General features: G+C 39.7%; 1 protein-coding gene across 2 annotated transcripts in view; it reads right to left on the reverse strand.

Moving 5' to 3' along the window:
* The window catches only part of CERS6 (ceramide synthase 6), a 271,370-nt gene that overhangs the window by 208,782 nt on the left and 43,039 nt on the right, over positions 1-19,549 (reverse strand). The gene's annotated exons all lie outside the window — the stretch shown is intronic.

The following is a 19,549-nucleotide window of genomic DNA, read 5'->3' on the forward strand; positions in this document are numbered from 1 at the left end:
GGTAAGAAAATAAACTAGAAAGAAAATTGGGGAAAGAACATTCTGGAAAAAACAGCAGCCAAGGGCAAAGGCCCTGAGGAAGGGAGTATGAATTGAGATGTTGATGGTACATCCAGAAGGCTAATGAAAATTCCAATGCTGACAAGAGTAAGGATAAACAGCTACTGTGGTAAATTGTTTCTGGGTCCCTAAACAGAGATAATCAGTCTTTGAAATGCAATTTACCAGTACTTAGCAAAGTGTTAAAATGCTTAAGCTCTTGTAAGTGTTACTAGCTTTATATCCTATTAGAAATATACCCTACAGATATACTGGGGCATTTAAAAAAAAATAAAGTTTACTGCAGTATTGCCTGAGATAACAAACAAAAAAAGAAAGGGAACAAATGTTTGTCAGAAGAATACATGTGAAATATGGTACTCCATACAATGGAATTCCATGATGTTGTTAAAATTAGGTAAATTTGTTGTGCTTCAAGACACAACAATAAATATAAAATGTAAGATACAGAACAAGAGTAATATCCCATCTGTGTAGTTAGAAACACTTTTATTGGGAAGAGTAGCAAAAAATTGTTAATGGTGATAACCTTTTGGGGTTAAGTATATTAATTTACATTTTATACCTTTCTGTGCTATTTTAAGTTTGTACATTTGTATGCTTTATATTTATTTAAAGGTAAACATTTAAATACTTTCATTGCATATTTAATGACATGGAAAAATTCTCAGAAGCAAGAGGTAAAGCAATCTTTATATGATGATCACGTATACATACATTTCTGACATATGAGGAATAGAATAAAGAAATAAAATGGAGTCACTCTAGTCAAGCTGCTAAATTACTAAGATTAAGTAGGTTGAGACGTGAGGAAACAATTCTATTCTTGTTTTAACTAGTCTGGGAATTTGAACTTTTTTGATCTTTCAAGTCCTACCTCAGTGCCTGGATGTACATGAAGCCTCTATGCCTGAAGGACTAAGGAGAGAAAGTTCATGTACCCAGACCACCTGCCATCCAGTTTGCAGACCACGAGTCTTTCAGGGGATCACCATCTCAGACCAATCCAGAGATGAAGAATGCGAAACTGATTCTTCTCAGGAATGAACATTTTGCTATGAGAACTCTTAGCTTTTCCTGTCTTCTTTGGAATACTCTGGGTATTGCTTAGCTGTGTTTCTGGTTTGCAAACCCTAAGAACCTTGAATAAGTCTTTATCATTTATTTCTAACCAAAGCCTCCTGATTTCATTTATATGCAGCTGACACATAAAAGCTAAGCATAAATACTAAAAGGTTAACCATGCCTATTGCCAGGTAATAGGGCTGTGGCTTACTTTAACATTCTTTTTTATGCTTTTCTATATTTTTCAACATCTCAAAATGAGCCTGCAAACTCTTAATACCAAAATAAATATCTTTAGAAATAGAGATGAACAGGATGATCTCTATGCCAGGTAAAATTCAAAACCTCAAAAGTCACAAAAACCGAACACGAAAAGCTCCAAGACACCTGCATTTCAGCTAATTCCATGGAGCAATTCCAGCAAAAGATCTCACTGTGACTGAGACAAGGGAGAGATTAGTAAAGGCAACAAAAACAAGATGCCATTTTAGTACCATGTCAAGTAAAGAAAAGGATGAAGTTCAAGTCAATGGGAGCACCAACAGGTATGAAACAATGATGAAACTTCGTCAAGAAAAATGTAACCAACATTAAATAGATAGCTTGAGAATTTTAAAATGCTTCTGCCTGTGCCTGGAGAGACGCCACACAACTTCTCTATTTCCTCATCTGTAAAATGAAAATCATAATTACACTCTGTCTTATGTTGGAAAATGTTTCTAAATCATTGGCCTCTTGAGACCCATTGAAAAGGGATAAAAACAGGGAAAGATGGTATGCAGACTGGTGTGCAGGCAGAAGAGAATACTCTTCCTAGGACAAAATATGAAAGTTTTCCAGGTAGAATCACATAGTTGAGAGAAAAACTCCTTTAGTGAATCTGCTCTGAGATGGCAGTGTTGGAAAGCTACTCAATATTTCTGAACCCCAGTTGCCACAATTATAAAATAGAGACAGTAAAACCTACCTTGCAAATGTTGTGTGAGCACTGACAGAATGAATATAAACCTCACACCATGGTGCTCAACATCTGGAAAGTATTCCATAAGTACTGGCTACTCTTAAATTTTTATAACAAGAAGCATACATTTTACACATTAGGAGGACTTCTAGTCTGTGCTGGTCATAGGCTCATAGAGGGAAGTGTGTTACGTGATAGGCAGTGAAACAGGGATGAGCAGAACAAGGACGATGGGCCGGGTACAGAAGGTCACTGGGTGGAAAGTCCCTAGGACCTTGCCCCCAGGGTAACCTTTCCTCCCCTAGCATATCACTGGCCATGCAGGTTAGACCCCCTGATCTTTCATATCACTGGTCTGGAGATTCAGACCCTCCCCTCCCCTTTCCTCCCCTAGTCCTTGGGTTAGACTCCCTTACAGGGGAACAAACAAGGGGCCAGGAGAATAGCCTTTAAGCATTAAGCCCCCAGGACAATGAGGTTCTGACACATCAAATACATCTAGGCCTTAGGTAAGTTTCAGCTCCAGGCCCAGAAAAGCAGCAAAACCAGACAAGCCACGACATGGCTGACACTAGGACCAGCTGCATTGACTAATGACCCCTTTGCCCAGTTGCCAACTAATTAGTAGAGAGCACAACCCTGAAAGGACACACCTGGAAAGCTAATGAATATTCGACTGGGATCCTCCCCTGAGACCTTCAGATAAAAACCTTCAAGAGGAGGACCCAGTGTGGCTCTCCTTACAGAGCACACTCTCGCCTTCCCCCACCCCTTTCTTCCTTACCTCTCTCTCCCCCTCTCTCTCCCCCCCTCTTTCCCTCTTCTTCTCCTTCTCCCAAGCTCCAATGGCCCTTCTTTTGCCTCTGTAACTTGTTCCCTGAGCCTACGAAGCACAACTGGCTTACGTCCTTTACAGCTCACTTCTACCTCTGTGACTTTCTAAATAAACTTTCTCATAGAGTCTGAATCTAGGCTCTGAATTTTTTCTTAGCCAGGACTCAAGTACTGAGTTACTGAACCAAGGTTGGGTCTGACTCCACTGATCTAACAGCTCAGTGCTGTTTCTCCACCAACACCTATGGGAAGAACATAAGATTGGCAAAAACGAATCAAAGAGCCAGAAACTCAAGAGCTTATTATGCCACTTGGTCCAGCCTCCTTCCTCCAAACCAGATTATTCTTTAGAGAGATCATTCAAAAATTTCCTCTGGGCATGAAACCTCCATGTACATTTCTTTGCAATTTCTTGTGAATCTATAATTATTTCAAAAAAGTAAAACACACACACACACACACACACACACACGCACGCACACAAAAACCACATCTTCCCCTGGAATCTTATTTTAGTTTTTTAACACACTTGAATCAAAATGTTCTTCCTGCATTATCCTTTCTTGCTGAAATGTAAACCCATTTCCTCTTTCCTCGACCCTCTGGAGAGATGGTCCAGTCGGTAACCTCCTCAAATATTTGAAAGCACTGATTAAGTCATCCTGCACTCTTCTCTCTTCAAGAATAAACAGCCTGTATCCTATAACCCTTTCTGCATCACTGTTTTCTTTTCTAACTAAATTTTTACTTTTTAGTATTTTAAGGAGCATTTTCTGAATCTAACTTTATTCTTTAAGGAAATGGAAGAGACCCTTAGACAATAGCTGCTTTTGTTAATAAATAATAATTAGCAGAAACTTTGTTGTGGTTTGTTTGTTGTTAAAAATTCACCAGCAGCTCTCTAATAATTACAGCTACACCATAAATAGCTGGTAAAGAGGCCTGTCAGTCTAGTCTACTTGAACCTTATCGGAGGGCCCGATCAGAGACCGGAAGCCACCAATGCCATAACCGGAGAGCTAAGGTCCTTGGAAAGCACAGGCAGGTCTGAGAACGTCAACACTGTCTCCTTGCTATGCATTTCCAGGATTCGGGGGGGTGGGGTGGGGGGGAATAAACAAACTCCAGACTTGCGATATTTCACCATGGGTTTATTACAACTATTTTGAGAAACAGAATCTAGTTGTTAAAGACAAAGCTCATGAAATTCTAAAAAAAGTGTGTCTTTATTCTAACAATGAAAAATGTGCCCCTCTGCATGTTGCATAAAATAAGACATAAAGGGCATTAGAGATATTTTTAAGAAGAGAAATTATAGCATGCGGTCAGGAAAGTCTTTAAGACAGTACCACTAGGAGTAAACTGATTTTTTTTCATTGCATTATGATGATAAAAGTGAGGTCTGGGAGATTTCAAGCCCTCCTGTAGCCCATTAATCGTTTAATTCCATCACATTTGCCAGCTGCCTTACAATTCACAAGCGCTTTCACACTTCATCTCAGTCAATCTTCAAAAAGTCCCCAAGGGATAGGCAAACAGACTTTATTATCACTGTTTTACAAAAGAGGAAAATAGTTCATTCAATGTTTCAGTGACTTGAACTAAAAACGAAGGGATTCAGGTACATATTCATAACCCTGTTATTCTACTCCAAGAACTGCACTCTGCCAATATTTCTGACTGTCTGCACACGCTCAGGGACCTGTGGACAGCTCAGTACCAGGAGTATCGTCCACTGGTGCCTCAAAACCACAAACAATGCGTGATGACTTTATGGAATTTCAAGACAGCAATTCATAAAGGAGAGACTCATAAAGGTTTTCATTTAAGCTTATGATCTGCCAAGATACTAAAAATTCCCCCCCAGAAAAATTTGACAGCCTAGCACCAATTTTAACGCCAAACAAGACAGAATGAAACAGAATGAAGGAAGCGCCCTTCACACACTGACAGGAAAGAGCGTAATTAGGAAAGCTGACTCTCAGCATCAGCAGAACCAGTTTCTCGACTATAAAATGTAAAAGTCGGAGGATGGCATATGCGATGCACTGAGCACAATGCCGGGACAGAGCAGGACCTCAGGGACTGGCCTCCATCACCCTTCACAATCCCACCCCATTATCACTGAAAGATTCCTCAGGTCTCAGCATAGACAAACTGCTTCACATAGACAGAGATTGAGTCTAATGAGAACATTATGGTATTTATTTGACCACCATAACAGTTTACTTTAATTCAAGGCCTTATACTTTTTACAAGTACTTAATCATTTGACTTAATAATGAGTATTAACTAACACGTAGAAAGGGAGGAAACAGGGGCCCAGAGAGAATATCATCCCCAAACCTAGAGGCAAAGCTGGTCCCGAATACATAGCTTCTCTCAGTTGGTTGCTGTTTCCTGTTCTTCTCTCATATGTGACAAGCTATCCCAGGATTGACTTGTGTGGTGAACATATGAACCTAACAAATTTGCAAAGGAATTCGTTTGCAAGTCCTTCAAGTTCTTGAACAACTTCTGCCCAACGAACTCCCTGTGTGAGTCTTGGGCAGCATGTGTTTTGGGCGCTGTGCTTTCACGGCAGCATGGCTGCGACGTTTTCTCTAAGACAGCGTGGATCCACAAGGACCTCGTCAGGAAAACGCACCAGGAATCATTTTTAACAGAGAGAATTCAACAGAAGGACCTGGTTAAATTGGTATAGGAGTACTGAAAGACACAAAGGCAACCCTGAGATGTCACAGAGGAAGTCCTAGGTAAGGGTGAGAGAACAGAGAGTAGAAGTTGGGGAGGGACCCCCAAAGAGCTGGACCCAGACCCGTAAGGAGGGGAGGCCAGGCTGGCGACAGTCAGAAACCAGAATCAACTGCTGAAAACAAACCATCTCTCCTGCTGAAGATATGCCGTTAGAGGTGACCCTTTCAGGAAAGGAGGTAAACACGAAGAGTGTGTCTGGTCTTCCTCCTCCAGCCTCCCTCCTCCAGCCATGCAGTCCCCCTGTAGGACCCCATATTGGCAGACACCATAGGGAAAGTGCTGGCATAGGATCAATGTGGTTTTTAGGACCTGGGTCCCAATGCCACAAACAAAATTAGAAGGGGGCGTTTGTAGCTGAGCGCTGATGGCTCAGTGATCGGCACAATACTCCTCCCATTCTCTAATTTTCACTCTGGGGATGATTCTTCCAACTGGGAGTCTATCTTCGTTTGGCTGCTGTAGTACAGCTGATAGTTTGTTGGTGGCTGCTGGATAAGAAGCTAAAGAGAGCCTGGCCTGCATGGCTCAGTGGTTGAGCATCAACCTATGAACCAAGAGGTCATGGCTCGATTCCCAGTCAGGGCATATGCCTGGGTTGTGGGCTCGATCCCCAGTAGGGGGCATGCAGGAGGCAGATGATCAATGATTCTCTCTCATCAATGATGTTTCTATCTCTCTCTCCCTCTCTGAAATCAATAAAAATAGATATATTTTTAAAAAGAAGCTAAAGAGATACTGAGATACTGATTGGCCAGGACATTTATTTTCTCCCTGTCCCATTCAAAACCTTCTGCTGTCATGCCCATAGTACATGATGTGGGAACATCTGCATTCCAAAGAATCTGCTACTGATTTTAGGATGCCTCGGCATATAAAAAGAAGCTAAGCAGATAAGCTGTCCTGGGTTCAAATCAATCCTGATTTGACCACTTATGTACTAGCTGTGAGATATTACCTTCATTGCTTCACCACCCTAAGTCAGTTTTCCTGTGATGCAATTACACCACTGGGACCACATGGCTTTTGAGAATCAAATGAAACACTGATGTAAAGTCTCTGGCAATAGGCAGGCAAATGCTGCTTTCCTTCCCTTTGTACAAGAAAAACAACAGATCAAAGGTTAAAGAGCTATTAATAATCAGCTTCTCCCTCTTGAGATCTTCATCTTGCACTTCCAGTTGGTCTAAGAACTGCTCTTGATTCTATGAGAATATCCCCTAATGACAGAAAACCTAACCTAAAAAGTGATACAACCTCACGAGATTAGAATCAAAGCTCAAATAAGAGGTATAGAGACAACTCCGAAGGCAGCAAAGAAAAAAAAAACACAGTTTAGTCATAGGGAGTAAATAGGAGAAAACAGAATAAAATATGCACTTGGCTCTTGATAGGAAACATGCATTTTTTTAATGCAACTTTGCATTATCCAAGCAATAGATATAGAAAGAACCATTTTATTTCTAAAAAAATTAGTAATCTCTTGATTTACTGTACTCTTTCCATGGCCACAACCCCAGTGGTATCACTGGAAAGCACAGTGTGTGGACATAATGGGATTGAACCCTCAAATTTCTTCAATGGAGCATTTATGAGAAATAACCAAATCTGCAAGTAAACATCGGAACTCAATGAAATAAAAGAACATATAGGTCATTTCCATTCAAAGTTCTGTAGTGGATTCAGGGAGGCATTTCCCAGATGGGCAAAAGCTTTATAGAATGAGTTAAATGAGGTCTTTTTTAAAGGCCCGCAGAGAAGGGTAAGAAAAATGTTAGTCATTATGGAGTGGTCATTGTAAGATAAAGGTTTTTACCATGAAAAAGAATTTTTAAGCAAAAGTCAGCATTTTCTTTGTCACCTCTGGGGATTTACAAAATAAAATGATTTTTCAGGAGCTCAGCATTGCATCCTCCAGTCTAACTCCCCACTGGATGTTTACATTTCCTCAGGCCTCCCCACCCCTGATGGGTTCATTAGCCCTGTTACTCACGCCAGGGACCAGGAGGGACCAGGAGCATCGGTGTCATCTGAGAGACGCCAAACATGCAGACTCTCAGTCCTGAAACAACTGAATCATTTTTGTGCTTTAACAAAAATTCCCAAATGAGTCCTATGCACAAATGATTTCTAGTTTAATAAGCATGTTTTAGCTCAGTGCTTCTGAAATCGACCAGCAGCATCAGCAGCATCTGAGAAGTTGTTAGAAATGCAATTTCTCCAGCCCCACGCCAACATTACTAAATCAACAGTTCTGGGGGTGGGACACAGCAGTCTGGGTTTGAACAAGCCCTCCAGGCAATGCTGACTCCCCTAAAGCTCAGGAACCAGGGCCTTAGCCTAGACTTGAACAGCCTGGTCTCAAAGGAATTCTCTTATACCACAGCAGCCTACCACACCTATGGGCAGCGCTTTCAGAAAATTATGTCTTAGAAAGAAGCCCAAGTGCTTCCCCATAACTCTACCAACTGGGCCTTCCCTACCAAGAGGAATAAAGATAACAAATCACAACCGTTCATCCACATGACAGTCCTATGACATTCAAAACAGCTAAGAAGTTCTGAATCCTCTTTTCTACAGATAAAATGTCTACATAAAGACACAGATAGACAGATACAGCATAGATGTAGTTTAGATACATAAATATACATATAATAATACAGTAAAATATGTTAGTATTCTATGAAAACATATTATATTAATTCTGTAGGTTGTGATAAAGGCAATGTAACTATATTACATCTATTTCACAGAGAAATGCATAAAATACATATTATATATTATATACATATTACATATACATAAAATCTCATTAAATCAGAAAAGAGTAAAATCGTAAAATCATCATCTTTCTTATTCTAGAATCAAATGTCAACAATAAGGAACTACATTAACACTGTTTTTGGCAGTCCCTTCATTCACTGGGCTTATTGTCAAGCGAATCCCTTGAGTATTAAAAAATAGTATTATTTTAAACATTTTTCTTACATAGACTGATGTATTTTCCTTCTGCAAATACATCTTTGAAAGGCCACTTGGATCTCTCAGTCCCTTCTCCACCTGAGTCTCCAGTCTTGCCTCTGTTTGACCACAGTACGGAGCAGTGTTGGACAATTTGTATGGAAACAGCTTTCTTTTGCAAATACCACTTCATTTCATTAATTTCTTTCCATACAGACAAATTAGTTCACTGACTGCTCGAACGTGCCCAAAATAACTTGCTACGGTTTATTAAACAGCATTCAAAATGCAGGCAATGTAAACCACCAGCATTAGAAGCCCACCACAGTTCATTCAACTGCACCATATTATCACAGCACACGGAGAAAATTGGACCTGTGACTTGGGTTCCTTTAGCACTTTCTTTTACCTAAAAAATACTACCTGCACCCGCAGGTTACAAACAACAGACCTCAGAAACACACATGAGTTCAAAGTTCAATTTTAAATACAGTCCAGGGTGGCCTTTGAATGAGTTTCTGAGGAGAGAAACGTTGAGTGCGGTCACCGATGAAGGTCATCTGTTTAGAGAAACACTCAGCACTGCACTGCACTTGGCGACTGGGAACACATTAAATCACACTTTCATTCATTTGCTGATGTCTAATGCAGTCATGCAGCACGCACCACGGCATACTGGGGCTTCAAACACTTTCCACTATTAACCACTGACGACTCTCCTGGGACACATGTTACACAAACCCAAGGCTTTTGACTGTAGATGTCTAAAGGCCACTGTCAACACCTATTGAGAACTTCAGTGTCCATCTCAAATGTTATCTTTCCCAATATTTTCTTGATCCTCTCCGCTTCCCTCTAAATCCTGATGTAATAGTATTGTACTTGCACCTCTGACACTGTCCTTACTCCACAGATCACTATGGTCATTTGATCACCTGTCTTCTCCCCACCACGAGGTAGTGAGATCCTGGATGACCAGGGCTCACGCACTCTCTTCTCCGAAAGCCTGGCGCGTGCTTCCGTGGTACACAGTGTTGGTCTCCCACCTACCCCTCCTTTCTTGCAAACAAACTACCTCACTTATTTGAAAAGGCAACTTATCAACTATAACTGATTTGGGACAATCATGAAAGTCAGATTCTAAGTCTCCAGACATCTGCTTTCTCCATGTCCCTAGCAGCTACTGGGGGTGTGGAGGTGACTGAGAAAAAATTTCCTCCCTGATAAATAAACTATTTATTTTTCACTCAGCCTCTTTCTTCCTCTTCCTTCCTTGTTGTAAAAAAGTACTGTTTGGAGCAGTAGCAGGCACACTGGGATCAAGAGGTGCTGAGCTTAAAAACAAAGCCCAAGAATGGCACAGCGGAAAGGCAGCAACAGCTGGGGTCTCTCCTGCCTTTGTGAAGCTACTGCATCCAAATTACAGTTCACCGACCTATGTTCCATGTCAATCAGGTATTGTTCCTTATACCCAAAAGTATTACTAACATAGCTGCTATTATCCCTGGCATATTAAAAAAAGAACTTGAATATTTATTAAGATGTACTTAATTCATTCAAGTAGTCAGAAAATACACAAAAGCTCTTGGCATCTCACTCCTACCAATTTCTCCCACTTTATTTAAAATTTCACCTACATCACAGGGAAAACCACTTCCTAACTGCCACAGAATGTTAATATGTTCAGCATACTAATAAAGTTAGTTTTTAAATAACAAGGAAATGTTTGTTCAGGAGAGATTAGACTCAAAGTAACAAAGAGGAAAACATTTTTAATGTGACGTTCTAAACGTCTGCTTTACAAGATACTTTATAAATGTCAAAAAGCCTTTGCCCTAAATGAAGTAGCTGGACTATATCGGAAATCCCACCGAAGCCTGTTCCTGCACCCAGCTCTCTGCCACCTGTGCTCATTACACAGATCTCAAGATCTGAGGTCATTGCCATGGGTTTGTGGCTCCTTTGTAGTACTCAAGAGTTAGAACATAGAGTTGCAAAACTCTGAATTTGATGACAAGAATCCAAACCAGGGAATCTCACACACAAAATCATTGTCACAATAAATTCTCCAACTGTGTTCTCAAATTAGTCACTGCCCAGCACAGTGACTTAGAGATGCACTTACCCAAATTGGCTTTTCCAGAAGGAGCTGGGAAGGCAGGAACAACTTCTATATGCCTCACTTTTTTACTTTTGAAAAATTGCTTCTGACAAATTAGAAACTTCTATTTCCCCTCAAAGAAAACTACACTCAGCGAAGCTCCTTAGGTCCCAAGGTTCCGGAAGGCTATTCCATTTTTAATTGAGATGTTCCCATTGTTCCTGGCAGAGATGGGTGATCTCTTGGCTCCCAGGGCTTGGAAGCCTTCCTTGGGAAAGCTCCCAAGTTGCGAGCACAATTCTTTTCAAATCCTGGTCTCACTAATGTCATTTATTAGCTTAACATGACAACATCTCATCTCTCACCCCTGACTCAGTGAGAAGAACCCACATCACGCTGTCTGGAAGTGCCTCATTTCCAGGGCACCTAAGAAGTCCCATTAGCAATTTTCTGGAACTGCCCCTTCAAGTTCTGTTACCATCATCCCCTCCTCCCCTTGCTCCTCCGCCTCCCCCCTCCTCTTCTACCAGCTGTTATTTGCCAGTCTTCAAAGCCACTACTGCACTCCTTATCTCTCTGGATCCTTTTGACAAATCTATCAGGCCTATGAGATAGTCATTATCTCTCTTGGTTAGAGAAAAGTATGGCTCCATTTTGCACCAAATCAATGGGGATAAAATAAGGGTTTCAGTTTCCCTACTGCCCCGTACTGACGGTTAGATTGGCACATTTACTTATATGCTACCACTCATCGGGCTGTATTAGCATCTAGGCCAGCAAACTACAGCCCACGGGCCAGATCCGGCCCGTTTGAAATGAATAAAACTAAAAAAAAAAAAAAGACCGTACCCTTTTATGTAATGATGTTTACTTTGAATTTATATTAGTTCACACAAACACTCCATCCATGCTTTTGTTCCGGCCCTCCGGTCCAGTTTAAGAACCCATTGTGGCCCTCGAGTCAAAAAGTTTGCCCACCCCTGATCTAGGCTGTACCCTGATCCCAGCTTGGGGAACTATGAGGATCTCCTCAGCTGCTTTCCAATGTTGGATAGCCTTGTTATTCTTAAATTTTGTTTACCAGATCGGATTTATTTCCCTGAAGAGTTAAGCTCCAACCAATTCTGTCCAACTTGATTTAGTAATCAAATGAAAATAGAAATCATATATCTATAGGAAATAGTATTTTAATGCTTTCATGAACATGAGCAAACAAATTGTATTCATATAGCAGGAAGAAAAAGAGTTTGGAAATCTTTCCAAAATGTATCTACACAGTATATCATTTAAAAAGTGGATAATAAATATCTATTTTTCATTAAAAAAAATTTTAAGACCATATCCCATTTGAAAAGAAAACTTCTTCCCATTTCCAAATAGATTTTTTCTCTATGTGGCAGGGTATTGCCAAGACTCTGTGATTTATGAGGTGTGGTCACTAAGACTATTTGAAAAATGCTACTAAGGCCAGTATTCCAGTAAATACCAACCATCACCAAAACCTTAACCCATGTTTATGATGTACACAGAATCACTGTTTAATCAGTTAACGAACATTTATGCACATTTTCTGCAGTGGTCCCAACACTGCATCCCATCACAACCCCCTGGAGCTTTTCACAACAGACTGATGACTCAGTGGCACTGGGGCTGGGCATCAGCTCCCTGGGGAATTCTAATATGCCACCAGAGTTGGAAACCGACTGGGGTGGGGAAGGCATGGGGAACAATGGCATTTGAGAGGGAAGTCAGTCTCAGAAGAAGTCAGGCTCAGAAGACACTCCCTTCCACTGACCAAAAGAAGAAACTCAGAAAGACATCAGTTCTTCAGGGAGATAAACTGATCACTTTTTAACATGTCAGTGCTGAGCAACAGCTAGAACTGTGGGGCTACAAAGAGACTACGTGGTCAAGGGCCTTAGAGACGCAGGCATAGGAACACTGGGCAGAGGGGCATGGGATAAAACCGGGGATTACATCACACAGTGTGGAGAGTTCTGGGTACCCAGATTTGCATCATGAAAGGGTAAGAGGCAGGAAGAAAAAGAGACATAAACATATTAGTTTCCAACAAAGTATGTAGTCAGTCATTTTAAGCATTCACTATGAAACAGAAATCCCACAGGTTTCAAGAATAATTTCTCACATGTAGGCAAAGCTGTTTCCATATCCTTGGAGGAAGTGTTTTAATAATGATCTTGCTCTAAAATTACTTCAATCGTAATTTCAAATGACATTGAGGCCTACGCTGTTATTAAGAAAGGGAACCAAAGAAGTATTCCCCACCCTCCAGGAATTTATTGTACTGCAGCTCCAAACAACCAAAGATAACACAGTTAATTACGTGGTAGCGCAGAGCAGCACAGAGCAGGACAAATACAGCTAAACTTTCATATCTGGGCCCTAAACTAGATTCCCAATGGAGAATAAGTGAACGATGACAACATGAACAACAATGACTAAATTATGACACATCCTTTAATGTCCTTTAAACTGGTTATGTGTTCTTAAAGCAAATAATAATAATAATAATAATAATTAACTGCAGGATTATTCATAAGAATAATCTCTCAGCTGTATTGTCACAGCACACTACAGTGCTACCTCAGTTCGTTAAGGACATGCACCTTAATTTTCTCTTCAGACTAAAAGGCATTTATGCCCTGGCCGGTTTGGCTCAGTGGATAGAGCAACGGCCTGCAGACTGAAGGGTCCCGGGTTCGATTCCTATTAAGAACACATGCCCAGGTTGTGGGCTCGATCCCCAGTAGGCGGCGTGCTGGGGGCAACTGATCAATGATTCTCACCATTGATGTTACTATCTCTCTCTCCCTCTCCCTTCCTCTCTGAAATCAATAAAAAGATATATTTTTTACAAAGGCATTTATGCCTACACTGTTTGGTATATACCTGCCAAATAAAAAGTGGAAAGAACACTTTTCCCCAAAAATTTTAGAGGTTATCTTCCAGCAGATACTCAAGAAGGGAGTAACCTCTTACATTCCCACAATCTCTATGGGTTTTTTAAATTAAACCCAATTCCAAGGAAAATTTTTGCAGGATTTTTAACAGCAAAAAAGATGCCTATGGCTGTTTCCTTTCCATGGCATTTGAGGCTATTTTTACCTCAAAAGCCAAAAACAAGAGGTAGTAAAGGCTTCAACATCCTCCTTTAAACTGTAGCTAGAGCTTTACTTGCACAAGCCCACTCCCATCCACTCGTGTTTATAAGCATGCTCCTGACCTTGGCTAGCATCCTCCTGAGCTGGACCTTTACTAGGAAAAGAAAGTGACTAAATAAGGATCCCAGTTCTCATTCATTTGGACTTTCTAAGAAACTTCTAAACTGGGAGTTTCTTCCTTTTCTCCAAATCATAAGATTTCCAGAGTCCAAACAATCCCATCAAACATTAAAGCTCATTAGCCAATGGTAATGAGAGAGGCAGAAAAAGCCCAAGTTTGCACTTTTTCTTTTCCTCCTCTTTGAGGACAAATTACTGTATTTTCATAGACCTGATATCAAGAGTGCAAAGATAAAAGCAGCCAGAATTCAATGAGAAGTGGCACTTGATCAAGATTTCCTCCGAAATGAAATGGGCTGTGATGACACGGGAGAAGCAGAATGTGGAAGGTGAAGAACAGATATGGGCTTCGTAGGTGGGCAGAGTTGTCTTTGACCCCCAGCTCTTTCCAGTTTAAGGTCACATATCAAATAACAACTTAAATCTGACTTTCTGTCTAAAATGGGAACAGATTTTGCAACAGCTCTGGACTAGGCACTTCTAAGCTCCTTACACATACTAATTCATTTAATCCTTAAAACAACCCTAAAAGGTAGATACTCATTTTACCAATGAAGAAACTGAGACACAAAAGGATTAAATAACGCATGTGCCAAAGCACATGGCAAACAAATATGGAGCTGAGATTCATTTAGATCAGTGGTTCTCAACCTTCTGGCCCTTTAAATACAGTTCCTCATGTTGTGACCCAACCATAAAATTATTTTCATTGCTACTTCATAACTGCAATATTGCTACTGTTATGAATCATAATGTAAATATCTGATATGCAGGATGGTCTTGGGCAACCCCTGTGAAAGGGTCGTTTGACCGCCAAAGGGGTCGCGACCCACAGATTGAGAACTGCTGATTTAGATGGTCTTGCTCCAGAATCTGTGCCTTTAATTGCTATACAGTTGCTCTATAAGGCTTTTAGGAGATTAAATGAAATAATGTACACAGCACTTGAACTGACAGTTCATTATGACAGCACTTGCAGCTAATTATTATTGACATAAAAATAACAATATTGTTTACTATATTATATAGTCTAGACGAAACAAGTATATAAGACAAGTATGGATGGCAGAGTTGGAAGGGGTCGACCTCAGTGGACGTACCTCAATCTGATTGAGGACGTTTTTAGCAAAGGCCAGCTTAGGAGTACCCTAATTAAGTTAATAACAATGTATCTACCTATATAGTTTAAGTTTAAAAAATTTGGCTCTCAAAAGAAATTTCAATCGTTGTACTGTTGATATTTGGCTCTATTGACTAATGAGTTTGCCAACCACTGGTCTATACAATCATATTATTTTTTTAATTCTTTATTGTTGAAAGTATTACATGTCTGCTTTTCCCGCCATTAACCTCTCCCCGTCTACTCCCGTACCCCAGCACATGCCCTCACTCCCCTATTGTCTGTGTCTATTGGTCATGCTCATATGCATGGATGCAAGTCCTTTGGTTGATCTCTTACCCCTCTCCCACCCTCCCCTGTCTTCCCTCTGAGGTTTGACAGTCTGTTCGCTTATGATTATTCAGCTGCCTGACATGAGACACGTTCGCGCAAAAGCTGGATGTCTCTCTCGAGTGTTCTCTAAAATTCTCTTCCATTCTATGACTTTATTCCTTGCCGGGTCAGTCTGGTTCAAAGAACTTAGACCTACAGTCTTCCCATGGGCCAGGCCCCACAACCCCACTACCATCTGGCAAACCTCTACCCAATGAAAATGTAGGTGGTTTTGAATATTCTGGAAACTACACCTACAAGAAGGAGACCAAACTATTGAAAACAGAAGACTTGACCCATTGTTTATAATTTCAAGATGCAGCTTACGCTGTTAATACAAAAATTTGCTGGATTCTGAAGTTCCAGCTCCACTTGGAGTGTGTCCAAGAAAGAGAGTTTGAGTTCTTTATTTCTTTTCTGTGGTTTTTATACTGCAAGAGACAGACATCTCTAGGAGTTGGTGTTCTCCAAAAAAGTCACCAGAGACAGGATCTCCAAAAGGTAAAGAGTAATGTTAGCTATGTTCAAATTTCTCCAACAAAATTGCCTCATTGCAGATTTTCTTCCTGGCACAACTTGTATTTTTAAAAATAGTAGCCCACTTTCAACAGCAAGTTGGAACCTACTGATCCTGACTTCTAAAATCCTGCATTCCTCCTGTTGCTAGTAATGCTCAAAGTATGTCTCTTAAAGTTACTTGTCAAGCTGTCTTTTTAACAGGGCCAATTAGTACTTCCCTCCCAGACAAAAGCTTGAGAACCAGCATCATGGAAAATGAGTGAATCATTCTATTATAATCATTCTATTATAACGTTCTATTATTGAATGATTAGCAAGGAACTTAGAGGGGTCCCCACTTTTGTCATCAATTCTCCCTTCCCGTGGTAATTAGAATTCTAATGCTTTAAAAGATGTTAGTGCAAGACAATCTGTAATTTAAAAAAAATTTTATATCATAAAGCAGTGGCTCTCAACCTTCTGGCCCTTTAAATACAGTTCCTCATGTTGTGACCCAACCATAAAATTATTTTCGTTGCTACTTCATAACTGTAATGTTGCTACTGTTATGAATCGTAATGTAAATATCTGATATGCAATATGGTCTTAGGCGACCCCTGTGAAAGGGTCGTTCGACCGCCAAAGGGGTCGCGACCCACAGGTTGAGAACCGCTGTCATAAAGTTTTGCGCCACAGTGACTGCATCGTTCAATTATCAAAAAATAACACTTAAGAAAAAATCAAAAGTGAATCCATATCCTCGGCTTGGACAGACATTATTAACATAAGCAATACAATTAATGTTTCCGTGTGCTGAAAATATAAATGTCAAAAAAGATGTAATTGTCACTTCTCCATTATTAAATTGTGGAATTCCGCTCCTGCAATGCTTACATATAGACAACTGAACTATTCAGTAAAATAATTAAATTAATTCATGTTATGGCAATAATAATTATAAAAGTTATTTTTTTAAGTCTAAAACACTAAATTTCCATTTTATTCCTATTGTCCAGCTTCCAGTGTCAGAGATCAATTGGAAAGAGGTTTAAATTCTTTTTCCACCAACAGACAATTGTGAACAGACACACATACATTACTGGTGTTCACTTTTGGTGGTGGAGGGAGCTCAGATCTGGAACTCAGGGTCACTTAGGTCTAGATCTGCAAAGTAGGTCGTGGTATTTTAGCCAATCCATTTACCTCACTGTAACTCAATTCCTTCAACTATGAAACTACGGTACTAGATGATCTCAGAGGTCCCTTCTAGTTCTATAACTGTTCTAGAAGTTCCTCTCATTCTTCTCATTAATTAAAGAAATTGATTTCTACTAAAAACAGACTTATCTTCACTTACTTTCTCTTTAACTGTGAAGCTGTTTTCTTAATATATATATATATATATATATATATATATATATATACACTAACCCAAGAGGCGCTTCTTCTCCTCTATTCTATAACACCTGTTTCAGTGCCTTTGAAGATCACATTAGCAAGCAATTAAGTCTTACCCAATAAATAAATAAATAGATAGAAAGATAAATAGATAGATAAATAAATATTTTTTTTCCAAAGCCACTTCAATTTGTAACTGTATCTCATATTTTCAGGTGAAAAAAAAAAAAAAGAAAGAAAGAAAGAAAGAAAGAAAGAAAGAAAGAAAGAAAGAAAGAAAGAAAGAAAGAAAGAAAAATTATGTACTGTGTGTCTGTGTCTGTGTCTGTGTCTGTGTATGTATCTATGTAGTCTGCCAGGACTGAAGTGTATATATCTGTCCTATGCCGTTTTCCTTTGCCCAACCCAGAATCTCATATAATCAATAAATCAGTTATTATAAATGGTTTGATCCAATTAAATCTAAGAAAAATAAGCCTATCAGAGGTGAAGAGCATCTCATAACAGTTGGCAGTGATGGAAAAAAGAAAGCAGTCACCCCTTATGAGGAATCAGGTCTATCTTTCCAGGAGTTCTTGGATGACACATTTCTCTGGGAATTTTTTAAAGCCAGAGAGAGCAAATATTGGTTTTAAAAATTGGCCTGATACACTATGACTGTTAGTAACTGAAATGCCAAAAAGCTTTTAGAAAAACATTTTAATTTTGCCAAACTCCTCAAAGGACATGGTCTAACAACTGAAAATGACAACACTAAGTTGCTATCCTTTTCCGTTATTCTTAGAAATTGAGTTTGAGAATGACCAATGCAGCACAAAGCACAGACTGTCTTCCACCTGTGTTTCAGCACTTTGTAGAGGGCAGTGGGATGGGAGGAAGAGCAGGCAAAGCTGGGTATTGGTCCAAGATGATCTCTGATTGAACTGTTTCCTCTCTCACTCCACAACTGCTGATGCCACTCCACCTCATACCCAAGGTCCCAAGGCATCAAGAACAAAGAAAAAAGAGCTTTGTAACAGACCTAGAAAACCAATTAGTCTAGATTGGGACTGGAAGATGGAGGGAAGCAAGAAGAAAGGAGAACTGAGAAATGAAGCAGGAAGAAGAAAGGAGAACTGAGAAATGTAATACTCTGAATCTGTGGAAAGAACAGAGAGTTGTTCCCTATATAAAAGTGACCTACGTTTAAAGCCCTATCCCACCACTTAGCACTTGTATGAACTCAGACAATTTACTTAGCTTATTCTATTCGTCATTCTCCTCATCTGTAATAATTCTTGTATCATAGGTTGCTGTGATGATTAAATTAACCAATATATGTAAAACACTTAGAAATTATTTGGCACAGTAAGCCCTTAATAAAGGTTGACCATGCTAATAGTAGAAAAAGTAAGCAATATAAATTTTAAAATCATAAAGTTCAGGAAAAAGAAAAAAGCTAAGCAAGAAAGGAAAAGTAATCATAGCTCTTGGTTTTATAGAACAACTAGTGGCCCGGTGCACGAATTCATGCACATTGAAAGGAAATTAATTAGAAGAAATATTTTAATATTGCTATTCGCCCTTTCTCTATAATAGATGTGTCAACCAAATTCACCATCAACAACGACAGATCAAAACACATGCATGTAATTGGCGCCAGCAAGAGCTTTATATGTATAGCGCATGCATGAGTCAATTTAGCCTTTTATATATGTAGAATAAACTTGCTTAATTAGACCTGCTTTCTGATTTAGCTAAACTTTTTCCAGCCCAGTGAAACACCCCAACTTCTCTTTCAGGTAATTCAGTAAAACAGCAGTAAATATCAACATGAAAAAGATTATTATTGTAGATCACGCAGGGAGAACAAAGGGTAAAATATTTAACTACAGCAGTGTTTGACTATATTCTGTGCAGTCCGAAAACCTGAAGTCATTTTCAAGGTCCACCATTTCTTACTTCTTCTCAGTTGGGTCAAGTTTCTAAGCTTTCTAAATCTCCATTTTCCAGCTAATGAAAAGAAAATAGGATTCTACTGAGTCTCCTAACTATCTATTCCAGGACTTCTGTGAGGAGCAAATGAGATGAGGCACCTGAAAACGATTCACAGATATTTGGTTAATCTGTAAAATGTTTGCACC

This window comes from Myotis yumanensis, unplaced genomic scaffold (assembly GCF_028538775.1).
Source record: "Myotis yumanensis isolate MYYU_CA2020_CCGP unplaced genomic scaffold, mMyoYum1.0.hap1 SCAF_8, whole genome shotgun sequence".
In the NCBI taxonomy this organism is placed as follows: domain Eukaryota; kingdom Metazoa; phylum Chordata; class Mammalia; order Chiroptera; family Vespertilionidae; genus Myotis; species Myotis yumanensis.